The sequence below is a fragment of the Lolium perenne genome, chromosome 2 (genome assembly GCF_019359855.2).
Source record: "Lolium perenne isolate Kyuss_39 chromosome 2, Kyuss_2.0, whole genome shotgun sequence".
NCBI lineage: Eukaryota > Viridiplantae > Streptophyta > Magnoliopsida > Poales > Poaceae > Lolium > Lolium perenne.
Window position 1 is genome coordinate 235,504,480 of NC_067245.2, and position 17,526 is coordinate 235,522,005.

Below are 17,526 nucleotides of genomic sequence, written 5' to 3' on the forward strand. Positions count from 1 at the left end.
GGGTTGTGCCAAAAAAAAAGGGTGGCCCGTCCATGTGAAGAGAAAGAGAGAGGATGCTCTCCTAGCTAGGGTTTTGGAGGGAGGGGTAAGGAAAAGAGAGAGGGAGTGGATGGTGAGTGTTGTGAGATCAAGGATCTTGCAAAGGCAATGTTTGCAGCAAGTTGCAAGGTTTGGAAGAAACCAAAAATAAAAAGAGGGGTAACAAGGTGGTGGTGATGGTGATAGTGCCCACTTGATATTTGAAAAGCAAAAAGGTAGGGAGGTGAAGAAGTGGTGGTGATAGTCTAGAGGATTATCAAAAGGGTTAAGCCAAGTTGAAATTTTCTTGAAGAGATAGGTATACTAATGGAGATTGATTTGTTAGACAAAAAGGTAACTTTCCAAGGTCAAGACTAGATGGAGTTGTGATCTTGATGGGTAGATATGTGAGGTGTATTAATGGCAAAGACAATGCCATGAGTATTTGATCACAGATCAAATACTCCTAAAATTTTGTTGTGTCCTTTATTTGAAAAAAAAGAACCTTACTTGGAGTATTTGAAGAAACAAAAAGGAGGGTTTTGGGGAGTGATTGATCCATACAGAAAAAAAAGAAAATATGGATCATCCTATTTTATTATAGGTAACCAAGGCTGCATATAAAACCTTTTTTTTGAAGTCACACAAGATGAGAGTAATCCATTTGCCTAGTACCTTGTGTTAAGCAAAATATCTTTAGAAACCATTTTTGTGAATACTGTGATCTAAGGTGATCATAGCAAAATAAAAAAAAAGGTTTTTAGCAAGATCATTTGAATTTCAGATTTTGAGTCATAGGACAAAACAAAAGAGGTTTTTGTGGTGTAGGTCAAAATTTTCAATTATTTTTAAAGAGAGGAGGTTATGGTAATACAAGAGTGACCATAGCTCTACTATTTTTCTGGAGACTAGAGATTGTGTGTTGAGGTACTTTATGGGAAAACACCAAGCATAGGGTTTATGCATTGGTAAAAGAATTTTCTAGGGCCACACAAGTGTTTTATTAGGTGAGTTGCTTGTTTTACCGCTAGAGGTGTTTTTCTTTGGGATAGCTCAAGACAAAACTCAACAATCAAATCAAGACAATTCATCTACCAGCAGATCAAAGCAATTCATCATAACAAACAGATCAAGGCAATTCATCTTAATTAGTCTATACAAAAAGTTTTTTGTTCCCCTAATTTTTGCAATTGGATAATTAAACATGTTTGCAAAAGTCGGGGTGTTACACAAACCTCGACTCGCCTCGCGCCCCCCGGTTGTCTCGCTCCTCACTCTTACTATCTTGTTGATTCCTTTACTTGTTGCACATGCTCTAGCTTCATTATAGGAACACCGCTATAGCAAAAGTTATCACCTTTACCTTCCGTTGCGCTAAAATTGAAAAAGGTTAAAACTTGCCGTAGGGCCATTCACCCCCCTCTTGTTCGCTACGATCCGTTCAAGTGGTATCAGAGCAAGGTTTTCTTGCTCGGGCTTTACCGCCTAAGAAATGGCCGAACAAGAGGTGGTTGTGAATGGAGCCCTTCCCCGTGAGCAATCATCTCCATCATCAAGTGCCGATAATACTCCGTCTACTTTGTATGACCTCAAGAAATTGGAGTCATCCATTGTATCTCAATTGAAGGCAATGATGATGGAGTTTATTACTCCAAAACCTAACCCCATCATAGATACAAATAGAGGTGTCAATGTTTCCCCATCACAAGTCGACTCTTTTCCTTGTGTTGAGATTGTTGAGCAATCAACAAACTCACATCGGGAAAATGATCTTGAGGATGTTGACACCTCATCAAAGGGGAAGGATGCATCTCCACCAAGTGATTATGACTCATATGCTCAAATGCTCATGCCTTGCATTATGACTCATGGTCCTCCACCATTACTTGAATCCAATAGCTTTGGTGATTGGAAACTATTAATGCATTCTCATGTGTGTAGCACCTCTACCGAGCTTTGGCGGATCATTCAAGAAGGATATTCACCACAAGACCCAATGAACTTGAGAAGAAGGGAAGTGGTGGACCACCAACTGAACGCCATCGCCATCGACATGATTCATTTGGCCATTACTCCCAAGGAACGCGCTCATATCCAATCGCTCAAGACCGCCAAGGAAGCTTGGGACGAACTTGACAAGCTCTTCCTTGGAAATGGGGACATCCAATGCTCTCATCTTAGTGAAGCAATGGCAAATGACTTTGTCATGATAGAGGGAGAATCGCCCGAAGAGATGTACCAACGCCTTATTGCTTTCGCCATCCAAATGCAAGATCTTGGAGCAACTTTTGTGGATGACCGTTGGATCGAGAAAAACTTCTACAATGCTTTACTTCCTTGGAGTGGAAACAAGAAACCAAACTCGAGATCAAGGAACTCTTGCTACAATTGTCGCGACAAAAGTCACTTCGTTGCGGATTGTCTCTACAAGCCAAGGGACTTATATGGTGGATACCTCATTCGTAAGAGCAAGTTTCGACCCCTTCCCAAGCGGCTCCCCAACAACCACATCACCAAGAGATCCTTCACCGACAACCCTAGAACTAACATGCTTCAAGATGAAGACCATATGGTGGAAAATGAAGGACTTGAAAAGAAGAAGGAATTGGAGATTATCTCTCTCAACCAAGCTTGTGAGGAAGAAGTGTGCATGCATATGACTCTTGAAACTAGTGCTCTTCTTCTTGAAGACTACAACAACTCTCTCATCTCCCAACTCAAGGATCGAGATTATGCTCTTGGTTTGTTGGACAAGCTCAAGACAAAGAAGAATTATCTTGAAGAAGATCAAGAATGGTCAATTGAGGATGTTGCAACCTTTGCCAAGAAGAAAGAAGATGAAGGTCCTAATTCATGTTGTGACAAGCTCCTTGAAGAAGTATGCTTCTTGAGAAAACACAATGCAAAGTTCTTGGATGTCATCTCAACTCAAGAGGAGGCCTTAGATGAATACTATCGCTTGAGTAAAGAGAAGGTGCAATGTTGTGATCATGAAGAAGAGATTGCCACTCTAAAGAAACACAAGGCCAAGCTAGTTGAAGTCAATGAGAGGCAAAATGAGTCCTTGTTGGAGTGGATCCGTTCGAGCAAAGAAAAGGTCACTTGTTGTAACCATGAGCATGAAATTGCTTATCTTAAGAGGAGCAAGGACAAACTTATGGTGATCAAGCTTATGCAAGATGAAGCCATAGAAGAATACAAACGCTCAAGCAAGGACTACATTTGTCGCAATCATGAGGACGACATTGCCACCTTGGAGAGACACAAGCATTCACTCGAGAGAAGGAATTCTCATCTTGAGGAAGCTCTAGTGGACCGAGAAGATGAAGCTAATGACTTGAGGTCCGAGATTGAGAGTCTCCAAATTCAAGTTCAATTCTTGGAAGAAGTCATTGAAGCCCACGAGGACTTATGCCATGAAGGAGAAGTGGCAATTATGCCAAAGAAGATTGAGAGAGAAGGAAGGATCAATGAAGCAAAGAATATGAAGGTAGAGCCCATTGAAAAGTGGGCTCCTATTTCCAACTCTTGATCCATGAAGGGCCTTGCTTTCGAAGGTGCTTATTGGGTGGTTATCTTGAAGCCACAAGTCTTATGTTCGGAAGCAAGGAATTTGGTGTCGTCATCAAGTCCTTATATCCATCTTTCTCATGACGACGACACAATCAAGCTTAAAGGTATTGGAGCCTTGACAAAGTGGTGATCAAAGTCCTATCTTGTCAAGACTCCTACATATGTACTCTTTGTTCATTGCTCTACACTCTTGGGTCTTTGTACCTACTATTATGAACATGTTGTGGTCCTCTTGTGGAGCTAGTCTCCTCAAGGGGCCACGGTCTAGGACTAATGGAATTTGCTTCTTTGTGTAGAGATTGTGTTTTGTAGGAATTGTATTGAAAGGAAATGCATCATGATGAAGCTTCTCAAACAATTTTGATACAAGTTCTATGACATAATCCTTGCAAGAAGAGGCAACAATGGAATGGAGTTTGTTCTCAAGATCTTGGTTTTCTTCATTGGCAAAGAAGGAATCCACCTTTCACTCCTAGCCATACTCTTACCCTAACCTCATAGGGTTGCTGGAAGTGAGAGACAAACCTAAGAAGACACTCAAGCATAATGATGGAGTATGAGTCTATTGAGAGGCTTGTGGTATTGTGTGATGAGACTTCTCGATAGATATGATAGTTCTTTGGAGAAGGCGAAGTGCTTCTTGTGAGAAAGGAGATGTAATTCCCCCGATTACCATAGGAAGGATGAGTGTTGGCTCTCGCCAATCTCAAACGCTACCTTCTATGAGTACCGGGGAAGGACGAAGTTCCATCTATATGGAGCCATCTACACCACAAGGCCAAGTCACCTCCATTGGACAACCAAGTGCTAAGTCACCTCTTCCACAACCTCAAGTTCGGCATCAACTTCAATGACGTCAAGGCTAGGACCCAAATCTTGATGATGATCAAGGAATCTCACACGAACCTATCCTTTTGATCTTCTCTTGCCGGGATGCTAATGCGTCAAGACTCCTTCATAATCCAAGCAAAGCACAAGATATTCTCAAGAGCAAGACGTGATGGGATCCAACGGTATAGCAATCCCAAGGATCTATTCTTCTCGAATGTGCCCAACAAGACAATGGACTCACTCTCTATTGTTTATCGTCAAGGTTTGCCTCTCTACCCTTGTGCTTCTCATTTGGACATTGTGTCATAAGTGGATACCTATACCACTCTTGTGTCATATGTCTAGATGTAAAGCATGCATGAACATAGGGGGAGTGCGGTTTAAATTATTGAGCTATCCCTCCCCCCATGATGCACAAAGAAACCCAAAGCATATGCCATTCGTCAATCAAGTGACTATGAGCTTCATGTTGAGTAGTAGTCGTGAGTCCTAGGTTTCTACGCGACCTCACACTACCAAACTCTTACACGGTACCTCGGCCTCCAAACCTCCTCTTCGAGGAGTTGGTGTTCTTTGTTTTCTTTTTCTTTTCTCTTCTTGTTTTTGTTTGTCGTTTCTTCTTTCCTCTTTGTTTCTTCTCGGGAGATTCACCCAAGCTTGGCTTTTCTAGCTTTGATTCTTGCAAGCTTGGTTGGGTAGTACCTTAATAGTTCCGTAGTCTAATCCCAAGCCATCACCTACCTCTTGAGCCAACTCTGTCTAAAAGCACAAGTCTACACCAGAATCTGAGGTTTTATGAGTTTGGTGGACGGTACTACCGCTTCTTGGGCCGGTACTACCGCTCTGGGGCAGTTCTCTGACGAAACTGAACATTTATCCCCAGAACGGTACTACCGCTTCAAGTACCGGGCTAGTACCGGTAAGCGGTACTACCGCTTCTAGGAGCGGTACTACCGCTTGCACATTTTGACTTGAGGTACCGGTTGGGGTCGATTTTCCCCCAAATCCTCACACCTCCTCTTCCACCTCAAGTCAAAGCTCTTCCCCAAGCTCAAGACCCCGAGGAGATCGGCCCCGATCTCCTTTTCCAGCCGCCATTGGCCCAATCTCCTCCGTGGAGAAGCTTCCCCAACCTCTTCTCCGCCATGTCCTCCGGTATGAACCCTAACTTCTCTCTCTATGGTGAGTTGATCTCCCTAGATGCATATGCTAGGGTTTGTTGGAGTTTTGTGGTGGAGAGGCCCTCTTGGAAGCTATTCATGTGTAAGGATACTAGCTAGCAACAATGTGTGGCTCTAGGGTCGATCTTGCCATGACCCAATCTCGGTCTGGCTGTGCGAGCTTGAGCGGTAGTACCGCTCATTCTTGGGCGGTACTACCGGTCAGAGCGGCACTACCGGTTGGGATTGCGGTACTACCGCCATGTATAGAGTCGCCAATGTTGCTTGTTAGTGTCCAATTTGATCTCTAATTTCTCGGCTTGTGCACTTATCCCCTATTCCCTCCCAAACCTCTGTTGTTCACAGGTGCACCGAAGACCCGTGGTGGAAAAGTCAAGCCATCCTCTCGTCGTCATCGCGATGATGAGCAAGAGGAGATCATGCCAACAAGGACCACCAAGAGATAGAGAGATGCAGCAGCAGGGGCAAGGGGACCTCAAAAGTCAATGCTTGATGTGAAGAAACGCCAATTCTTGGAGGTGCGGGGAGCCAATCCTTATTTGCTCCCAAGAAATGCTCGCCAATGCCCCAATACCTACTTTCATCATATCAATCAAGAGAAGATCTACTACGAGGTCTATGGGGCCAAAGAGTTCAAGTGTTGCCCCCAATACTCCATAAGCATGGACAAGCTCCGCTCCGACCTCGACTACTTTGGAGAAGCTCTGGAGATATGTGAAGAACAAGGTCTCATTCCTATCATGACTTTCTCTCATGATTTCTCCCGGGAGGTGATTTGCCAATTCTATGCCACCGTGGTCTTTCTTGAGGATGAAGGAGGCTATCGCTCTTTGAAGTGGATGACCAAGGAGCATATGATGGAGGCCTCATGGCAAGACTTTGCTCGATGCCTTGGTTATGAACTCCCCGAAGACAACTGCAACTACTTCCGCATTCATCTCCAAGCCAAGCCCATGGCCAAGGAGAAGATGGCCGACCTCTACATTCGTGGGAGGATGTTGTGTGGGAGCACCAAGGGCCTCCTGCCGGTCTATGATATCATGAACCGCATCTACCGCAGCACCATCAACCCCAAGCATACCAACCACGACGAGGTGCACGGATTCCTTGTGAATCTCCTTGTGCGCACACATCAGCTGAGGGGCCGCGGCAAGCAACTGGACATCATGGACTACATTTGGCATGAGATGCGTGATTGGGCCTTCCTCCGCAAGCTTCCTCAGTACGCTCCCTATCTCATGAGGCTCATCTGTCTCAAGTGGGATCAAGAAGGCCGCGGAGATCTCTTGGAGCAATGCCGCCCCAACATCACCATTCACAAGGAGAAGAGTCCTCTTGTCAAGGACCATGTCCTTCCAAGGTTTGGCAAAGGAGCTGCCAGTGACAAGGACGAAGACGAAGCCGACAGCGATGACTCCGACTATGTGCCCAACTCCATCAAGCAAAAGGGCATCTTCGCCAAGCTCACCGCTCGCCTCAAGAAATCCTTTTGCTTCAAGAGGGACCTCGAGGATAGGATGTACCAAGCCCATCACGACAACAAGAAGATCCGCCAACGCCAAAAGGCGATGATGAGGCACATGCAACTCCCGGTCTCCGAGGGCTCCGAGGACAACATCACTCCTCCCGGTGAGTGGACATCCAAGCTCGTTTGGTCTAGCTCCGAGGAGTCCATCCCCGAGCCACCTCATGGCAAAGGACTTGCCCAAGATGAAGAGTATGAGGGTGAAGAGGAGGAGGACGTCGAGGATGAAGGTGATGACCATGATGATGATGATGACGAGGAGGATGACGACGATGAGTGATTCCCTTGGGACGCTAGTATGCTCCTTCTCCCTTTTTGTTGTCTCGATGCCAAAGGGGGAGAAGTTGATCTATTAGGACGGGAATTTGCAAGGGGATGCCAAGGGCTTGGTGGCTTTATTTTGGTTCTTTCGGCCTTGGCATCAAACTTTTCCACTAGTTATTTGGAACTTTATTCGTATGTGTGTTTGCTACTCTATTCGTGGGTCTCCCGACCCCCCCGTTTGTATTAAGACTTAATCATGCGTAGCTTCATGGTCAATGGTCTCCATTATTCATTCTTTGATTGGCCATATCATTCCTATGGAGGCACTTATTATTATTGTGAGTTTGGGTTTTCTCAAGGCAAAGGTATGACAGGATTCACCCAAACTCTCCTATATACAAATATTCTTGCCTCTATAGTGTACTTGTGCTACATTATCTTGTCATATGATCATCTTAGCACTTGTGCTTGGTTTGTGAAATTTAGGGGGAGTTCTCTCTAGGATGTGTGCATTTGTATACAAATGCATATTTTAAATATGCACGCATCTAGGGGGAGCTTCGCCTATACTTGCAAACCAAACTATCTTATCATAACATCCAATGAATTAATTGCAAATTCGTGTGTAGTCATCAAACACCAAAAAGGGGGAGATTGTAAGAGCAAGATCCATATCCCGTGTTTTGTGTGTTTGATAACAACACTCGAACAATTCTAACCGTGCACAAAGTTTGTCATTGACAGGTTTGCAAGAAGCACGGTACCCTCGCTGAGCACATTATGATCAGAAGACCGAAGCGTAGCTCTTAGGGTTTTCTAGTTTTGTGTGTGTGTCGTGAGGTAACTTGGTAGGAGAGAAAGAGAGGAAAACCTGTTTTAGCCATAGCGGTACTACCGGTACCAGGAGCGGTAGTACCGCTACCTCTACTGGTACCGCCCGTGATACCGCTCTGAGACTTGCACATGGAATTGCCCCACAGTACACGTTGCGGTACCTTCACGGATCCTGGAGCGGTAGTACCGCTTGAGGGCGGTAGTACCGCCCACGGTACCGCGCTAAGTACCGTAACGCGTTACGGTAGTACCGCTCTGGTACCACTCGGGTACCGCTTGGGATCCAGTAAGGTCTGGACCCTATTCGAGCGGTAGTACCGCAATGTGTCCACGTGGACAAGTACAGTGGGGAATTCGAACTCAGAGCGGTAGTACCGCTTCTAGGAGCGGTAGTACCGCTTAGGCAAAACAGTGGGCAACAGTTGGATTTGGAGGGACCTATATAAAGGGACCTTCTTCTCCAGCCAGCCTCAGCTCTTCTCTCTCTCTCTCCTCCATTGTTGCTGAGCTCAAAATTGAGGGGATCTCCTCATCCACCCAACCAATCTTGCTCATACTTTGTGAGGTGGTGGAGGAGACCCCGATCTATCATTCTACCGAGAGAAAGTTCACCAATTCGTGGTAGTCCTTAGTGGATCTTGTTGTTAGGGTTCCTTGGTGGAAGAGCTTCTTGGTGGAGCACTGGAAGAGCTTCTTGGTGGAGCACTGGAAGAGCTTCTTGGTGGAGTATTGGAGGGGTTCCTTTGGTGGAGCATTGGAGATGGGTTCCTATGGTGGAGCATTGGAGATGTGCAGCTATGGAGTCTAGCTTGGTGATGTACTAGCTCCATTGGGTGTTGGGAGCATCCTTGTGTGTGTGGAGCTCGCCCCAACCTTGTGAAGGAATCACCGCCTCGACCGGTGCCTTAGTGGAAGAGGGACATCACCTCCGTGGAGCTCTCTCGAGGAAGAGGGTGAGGCCTTCCTTCGTGGTGTGGCCGCCTAGTCTCTTGTGTGAGACTAGCACCTCCTCAACGCAGACGTACTTCCTTTAGTGGAAGGAACTGCGGGAAACAAACCTTGACTCGCCTCGCGCCCCCCGGTTGTCTCGCTCCTCACTCTTACTATCTTGTTGATTCCTTTACTTGTTGCACATGCTCTAGCTTCATTGTAGGAACACCGCTATAGCAAAAGTTATCACCTTTACCTTCCATTGCGCTAAAATTTAAAAAGGTTAAAACTTGCCGTAGCGCCATTCACCCCCCTCTTGTTCGCTACGATCCGTTCACACGTCCGTTGGGAACCCCAAGAGGAAGGTGTGATGCGCACAGCAGCAAGTTTTTCCCTCAGTAAGAAACCAAGGTTATCGAACCAGTAGGAGATGAAGGCCACGTGAAGGTTGTTGGTGAAGGAGTTTAGTGAGGCACAACACCAGGGATTCCGGCGCCAACGTGGAACCTGCACAACACAATCAAAATACTTTGCCCCAACTTAACAGTGAGGTTGTCAATCTCACCAGCTTGCTGTAAACAAAGGATTAAACGTATGGTGTGGAGAATGATGTTTGCTTGCAAAGAACAACAGAGAACAATGATTGCAGTAGGTTGTATTTCAGATGTAAAAGAATGGACCGGGGCCCACAGTTCACTAGTGGTGTCTCTCCAATAAGATAAATAGCATGTTGGGTGAACAAATTACAATTGGGCAATTGACAAATAGAGAGGGCATAACAATACACATACATATCATGATGACTACTATGAGTTTTACTTAGGGAGTTACGACAAAGAACATAGACTGTTATCCAGCATGCATCTATGCCTAAAAAGTCCACCTTCGGGTTAGCATCCGCACCCCTTCCAGTATTAAGTTGCAAACAACAGACAATTGCATTAAGTACTCTGGGTAATGTAAACAATACAAATATCCTTAGACAGAGCATTGTTGTTTTATCCCTAGTGGCAACAGCACATCCACAACCTTAGGGGTTGCTGTCACTCCCCCAGATTCAATGGAGACATGAACCCACTATCGAGCATAAATACTCCCTCTTGGAGTTACAAGTATCAACTTGGCCAGAGCCTCTACTAGCAACGAAGAGCATGCAAGATCATAAACAACACATATATGATAGATCGATAATCAACTTGACATAGTATTCCATATTCATCGGATCCCAACAAACACAACATGTAGCATTACAAATAGATGATCTTGATCATGAAGGCAGCTCACAAGATCTAAATATGATGGCACAATAGGAGAAGACAACCATCTAGCTACTGCTATGGACCCATAGTCCAAGGATGAACTACTCACGCATCAGTCCGGAGGCGGGCATGGTGATGTAGAGCCCTCCGGTGATGATTCCCCTCTCCGACAGGGTGCCAGAGGCGATCTTCAGAACCCCCGAGATGGGGTTGACGGCGGTGGTGTCTCAGTAACTTTTCTCGTATCGCGACTCTCGGTACTAGGGCTTTCGCGACGGAGAGATTATATAGGCGAAGGGGCAGAGTCGGGGGACGCTCGAGGGCCCACCCCATAAGGTGGCGCGCCCAGGGGTGGGGCCGCGCCCCCCTATGGTGTGGCCGCCTCGTCATCCCTCTCCATCTCCTCTTCGGTGTTCTGGAAGGCTCCGTGGAAAATAAGACCGTGGGCTTTTGTTTCGTCCAATTCCGAGAATATTTCCTATGTAGGATTTCTGAAACCAAAAACAGCAGAAAACAGGAACTGGCGCTTCGGCATCTTGTTAATAGGTTAGTACCGGAAAACGCATCAAAATGATATAAAGTGTATATAAAACATGTGAGTATTGTCATAAAACTAGCATGGAACATAAGAAATTATAGATACGTTTGAGACGTATCATCAACTTCCAAAGAAGTGTATTGGGAGGCGAAAGTTTCTAAAGAAGATATGACAGCTCGCAAGTCCTTAAGAAATAAGGAAAAACAGTTATCAGATGAAGAACTATTAATTTAATCAAGGTTCATTTAGGAGATCCTATGTCGGAACAGAAAAAGACTTACAGGCTTCCCTGAAGGAGGAGCTGCGGCTACCAAAGGAATATCCTTCCCCTTGGAAAGGGAAGAGGCAGTCGACATCTGGGCTGTCGGAGCCACGGCAGGGGCCGAAGCCTCGGAAGCTGCGGGGTTCGGCAGAACGGCACAAGATCTGGCCTTCTTGGACGGAGGCTCGAAGATTCCCTCATCACTACGAAGGTAAAAACTGGCAAAGTCAAAAGATGATACGGATGATAAAGCCAGAACATAATTCTAAGAAAAGAAGCAGAGACCTTACAGATCGAAAAGATCGTCTTCGTCGGCAAAGCCGCCGGATGGTCTCTTCGAAGGAAGTGCTTCGGCCTCCTCCGTAGCTGCATCAACAAAGGCAACACGATCAGCGTCGTCATCATGCATTGATCCCGCTGTGTCGCTAATGTCATCGGCTGAAGTTTGTGGATTGATAAAAACAGCTTCAGGATTCATTGGGTCATCGCGTTCACTTTTGAGCTTGCATTTTCTTCTGTATGAAATCCTACGGGGGCTGAGGAATCTCTTCTCTCGGAGGTATCATTCGACAGGTATTGCGAGTGTTCAGAAGCTATGATGATTTGTCAAAGCACGCAAGTAAGAACAATGGCAGTTAGATTAATCAAGAGAAACAACACAATGACAGTATGAAGGGAAAATTTACCTCGGTTGGCTGGTGGTCAGCATCAAATGGCGGATGAGAAGATATGAGTGGGATTGAATCTTCCTGGCTGAAGAGAGTGAGTCGCCGAACTTCATCAAGCAGTTCCTTTTCAGATAATTCAGCGATATTTATCCCAGTCTAATCCTTGGGACCCGAATACAACCACATCGGATGAGCCCTAACCATGATCGGTTGGACTCGACGCTTCAAGAACACAGCGGCTACCTCTGTGCCTATCATGGCCTGACCATCGGCTTCTTTGATCCGAAGAAATCTGTCAAATAACTTGTCGACTGCTGGTTTTTCATCGGGAGAAAGGATATTTTTCCAAGACTTCTTAGGCTTGGCTTCGAGAACATCAGAGAAGCAAGGAAGCTAGGATTCAATTATTGAAGAGTCCTTAATGTAGAACCACTTCAGCCTCCATCCTTGCATAGATTCTTTCATCGGGAAGTTGAAGTACTTAACTTCTTTGCGAGCGACGAATCCAACTCCGCCAATGACAAAGGATCCGCCACTACTGTTGTACCTTTTCACGAAGAAGATTTCTTCCACAATCCAAAGTGGGGCTCAATGCCCAAAAACGCTTCGTAGAGGGTGATAAAAATGGCAAGGTGAAGGATTGAGTTGGGAGTAAGTTGCCACAGTTGGATCTCGTAAAATCGAAGGAGGTGACGAAGGAATTTGTGAGCAGGGAGTGAAATACCTCGGTACAAGAAAGATAAGAACATCACGGTAAAACCAGCGGGAGGATTGGGCCGTGAAATCGCACCTGGGAGAATGACATTCCCCTTGTCAGAAGAAATCAATCCAAGGCTCCGGGCCCTCTTCTCATCGCGCTTTGTGGTGGTAGACGCCGGACAGTCGCCGGGGTTGGGCCCAACCATGGAACTCGATGGCGCTGGCGGCCCCGGAGCTGGAGGAGGAGCATCTGGAGCACCTTTATTCAATAGATTTGGAGAAGCCTTGGCAGCGGCACTGCTGCTCGCGGCGCTGGTAGAAAGAGTGGAGTTCTTCTTCTTCACCATCTTGAGATCTGAGGATGATCTAGAAACGGCGGCGGTGGCGCAGTGGTTATGGGTGAAGAAGATGAATGAAGAAGGAAGAGGACGCAATGATGGATTGTGGAAAGGGAGGAGTTTGCCCCAAAATATTATAAAGCACAAGGAAATTTGAGGATTAAGCGGGCATGTGTCGTTGTTTTAAGAGGACCTCTTTTCATCATTGGTCGCTGATACATCCAAAACGTATCTACTTTCCCGAACACTTTTGCTATTGTTTTGCCTCTAATTTGTGTATTTTGGATGCAACTAACACGGACTAACGCTGTTTTCAGCAGAACTGCTCTGGTGTCTCGTTTTTGTGCAGAAATCCAACTTTCAGGAAAATCCTCGGAATTTATGCAGAAGGCCCTATTTTCCCAGAATATTGGCGGAGCCAGAAGGACAAGCCAGGTGGAGGCCCGAGGGCCCCACACCATAGGGCGGCGCGGCCCAGGAGGGGCCCGCGCGGCCCTATCGTGTGGCCCCCTCGGCCGGCCTCCGACGCCCTCCTTCGGACTACTTATTGCCTTCGACCTAAAAACGCACGGGGAGAAGTCGAAGTCACCAGAAAGCCTCCAAAACGCCGCCACATCGCGAAACTCCGTCTCGGGAGCCAGAAGTCTCCGTTCTGGCACTCCGCCGGGACGGGGAATTGGAGGAGATCATCGCCATCATCACCACCAACGCCTCTCCATCAACCAGCCATGCTTCCCCCATCCATGTGTGAGTAATTCCCCCGCTGTAGGCCGAAGGGGATGGTAGGGATTGGATGAGATTGGTCATGTAATAGCATAAGATTGTTAGGGCATAGTGCCTAGTGTCCGTAATTGGTACTTTGATGATATTGTTGCAACTTGCTATGCTTAATGCTTATCACTAGGGCCCGAGTGCCATGATCTCAGATCTGAACATGTTATTGTTTCATCATGATATTCATTGTTTATGGTCATACCTGCAAGTTGTATACACATGTCGCTGTCCGGAACCAATGGCCCCGAAGTGACAGAAATCGGGACAACCGGAGGGGATGGTAGTGACGTGAGGATCACATATGTTCATGGAGTGTTAATGCTTTGCTCCGGTACTCTATTAAAAGGAGTACCTTAATATCCAGTAGATTCCCTTGAGGCCCGGCTGCCACCGGCTGGTAGGACAAAAGATGTTGTGCAAGTTTCTCATTGCGAGCATGTACGACTATAATTGGAACACATGCCTATTGATTGCTTTGTACTTGGACACCGTTTTATTATTATCTGCAAATGCCCTGCTATGATTATTACATGAGTTTCTCTCATCCATGCAACGCCCGTCATCCGTCCCCGTGCCTACAGTATTTTAATCCTGCTGTTTACTAAAATCACTACTGCTGTCTCTGTTACTCTGCTGCTGTTATTTCACTACTGCTACTGCTATAAAACTGTTACTACTGATAAACTCTTGCGAGCAAGTCTGTTTCTAGGTGCAGCTGAATTGACAACTCCGCTGTTAAGGCTTTCAAGTAATCTTTGTCTCCCCTTGTGTCGAATCAATAAATTGGGTTATACTACCCGCGAAGACTGCTACGATCCCCTATACTTGTGGGTCATCAAGATCAAGTTTAAGGCGCCGTTGCCGGGGAGCATAGCTTTATTTGGAAGTTCACTTGGATTGATATTGTTCGCTGCAAATTCTCCATCATGGGTAAAGCTCGCAATCCTGAAGTCGCCATATTACCATCCACTACAAGAAAAGGAAAAGAACTCCAGACGATGCTGAAGAATTATTGGCTAGAATAAGCCGGAATCATGATGATTGGAATACACATGAACCAACTCCAACGCCAATATTGAAGAAGAGGGGTTTAATTGAGTTGAATGCTGAAGATATGAGGGAAGCCAAGAAGTCTCTCAAGGAGAAAGGTATTAAATCCGAAGATGTGAAGAACCTACCTCCCATAGAAGATATATGTGAGATAATTCCCCCTTCATCCATGATTGAGGTAAACTCCCTTCAACGCTTTACTAGGGAAGATATTCCGTATTCAAAACCTCCTGCGCAATGCTTAGATGAGTTTGATAACTATATTGTTAAGCAAGAAAATTTTAATATGAGAGTAGAGAATCATCTAATGGAAAATTCTCAAGCTATTAGCAATTTGCATGATATTGTGGAGAGAACCTCCAATGATGTTAAGATGCTTGTTAAACATTTTCAAATGGTTCAAACTCAAATTGATCAACTCACTAAAGTGCAAAGTGACTTGTTAAAAAATAGTTCTAAAGAGAAACATGCTTATGAAGTAACAACTAGAGGTGGTGTCTCTACCTAGGATCCTCTATATCCTGAAGGGCATCCCAAAAGAATTGAACAAGATTCTCAACGAATTGAACCTAGTGCTCCTTCTAGGAAGAAAAAGAAGAAGAAACATAAAAATGTTGTAGAATCCTCTGAACCTGTTAATGATCCTAATAGTATTTCTATTTCCGATGCTGAAACTGAAAGTGGAAATGAACATGATAATGATAATGATAATAATAAGAATGATGCTTCTGATAAAGAAGAAATTGAAGATGAACCTGAAAAGCATGATAAAAATAAAAAGTATACTAAAGAAGATTTTATTGCTAAGAAACATGGTAATGAAAGAGAACCTTGGGTGCAAAAGCAAATGCCTTTTTCTGCTAAGAAATTAAAATCAAAGGAAGAAGAACACTATAATAAATTTTGCGATTGGATGAAACCTTTATTCTTGCAAATCCCTTTGACTGATGCTATTAAATTGCCTCCTTATTCAAAGTATATGAAAGATATTGTTACTAACAAAAGGAAAATCCCCAATGAGGAGATTTCCACTATGCTTGCTAATTACTCTTTTAATGGCAAGGTTCCAAAGAAGTTGGGCGACCCAGGTATACCTACTATTCCTTGTTCTATTAAGAATAATTATGTTAAAACTGCTCTATGTGACTTTGGAGCCAGTGTTAGTGTTATGCCTTTTTCTCTTTATAAGAGACTTTATTTAGATAAGTTGATGCCTACTGATATATCTTTGCAAATGGCTGATAAATCTACTGCTATTCCTGTTGGTATATGTGAGGATGTTCCTGTTCAAGTTACTAATAACTGCTTGATATTAACTGATTTTGTTGTGTTGGAAATGCCCGAAGATGATAATATGTCTATTATTCTTGGGAGACCTTTTCTTAACACCGCAGGGGCTGTTATTGATTGCAATAAAGGAAAGGTTACTTTCAATGTTGATGATAAGGAGCATACCGTCTATTTCCCCAAGAGGATTGATAAAGTATGTGGAGTTAATACTATTTCTAATGTGAGAACTATCAAAGTTGGAACTATCGATTGTCCTATATATGAGCCTAAAGAAGGTTATCAAAATCTTATGATTGGATCCATATCAATACAATTCAAGGTAACATGCTTGATTTGAGGTTTATTTCTTCATATGCTATGTAAAATTTATTTGGTGGCAAGACTTGATCAACCTTGTTAACAAATACCTTTTATATGCATAGAGGAGGTAAACAACATCTCTTTCTCCCTCCACTTGTCTTACTTGCTGTAGCACTTTTGATTTGCAAAGTTCCTTAGATAATTAGAGATTTCAAAATTTTTCCTGGCCAGTAATAATAAACTTAATACCCAGAAATGTGCATTTTTCAAAGTTTTCAAAAATTCACAAAAATTATACCATTGGTCCTACTTTTCGAAAATGCACCTGGGAGCACCTGGAGATGACATGTGGGGCACCCCAGGGTGGCACCCCACAGGCAGGCGCGGCCTGGAAGGGGGGCGCGCCACCCTGATGTGTGGGCCCCCCTTTGCCCCACTTTAGCATCTCTTCCTCCCAGACTCTTCTCTCTCCCGAAAAAATCAACACCAGCTTCCTCTCACTCGCGTTTTTGCTCAAGAGCTCAGGATTTTTCGATCTCTTTGCTCAGCCCAGATTTCTGTCTGAAATTTGGCACATTTGCTCTCCGGTATGTGACTCCTCCGATTATCCAAGTAGAATTTTGTTTGGTTGAGTATATCTTGAATATTTTGCTGCTGTAGGTAACATGTTTAGTGAGCTTGCATGCTTGTTCTAAGTTGTATAAACTAGTTTTGATGCATGATTAGTACTCTAGCAAGTTCCTAGTAGTTCCCCTTGATTATATGTCACCAAATCAAATTTTATATTGTTTGTTGAAAAATTTCAGAAAATGGAGTGGAATAGATATCAACTAAACCAACAAGAATTGGAGGTGCAACAGGTCATGAGAGTGAACCGTGAAGAGGGAGTGTACCCCTCTTACTACCCGTGCACGAATTTCATGAGAAGCGCAGGAATATTGGAAGATGTTCAAAATCTAATTTCTCGTGCAGGGTTGAATGATTTTGTTGATGGAGAACCATGCCAATATGCAAAATTGACTATGTCTGTTGTGCAGGACTTTAAGTTCAATTGGTCGCAATCTAACCCCATGGTTCAGTATAAGATTTATAATAAAACTGTCAACTTGCCATTCAATGATTTTTGTACAGCGATTAGAGTACCGCAATGGGGATCATGCGAGAAGATAAGGGGATCGCCGCGAGAGCTCTT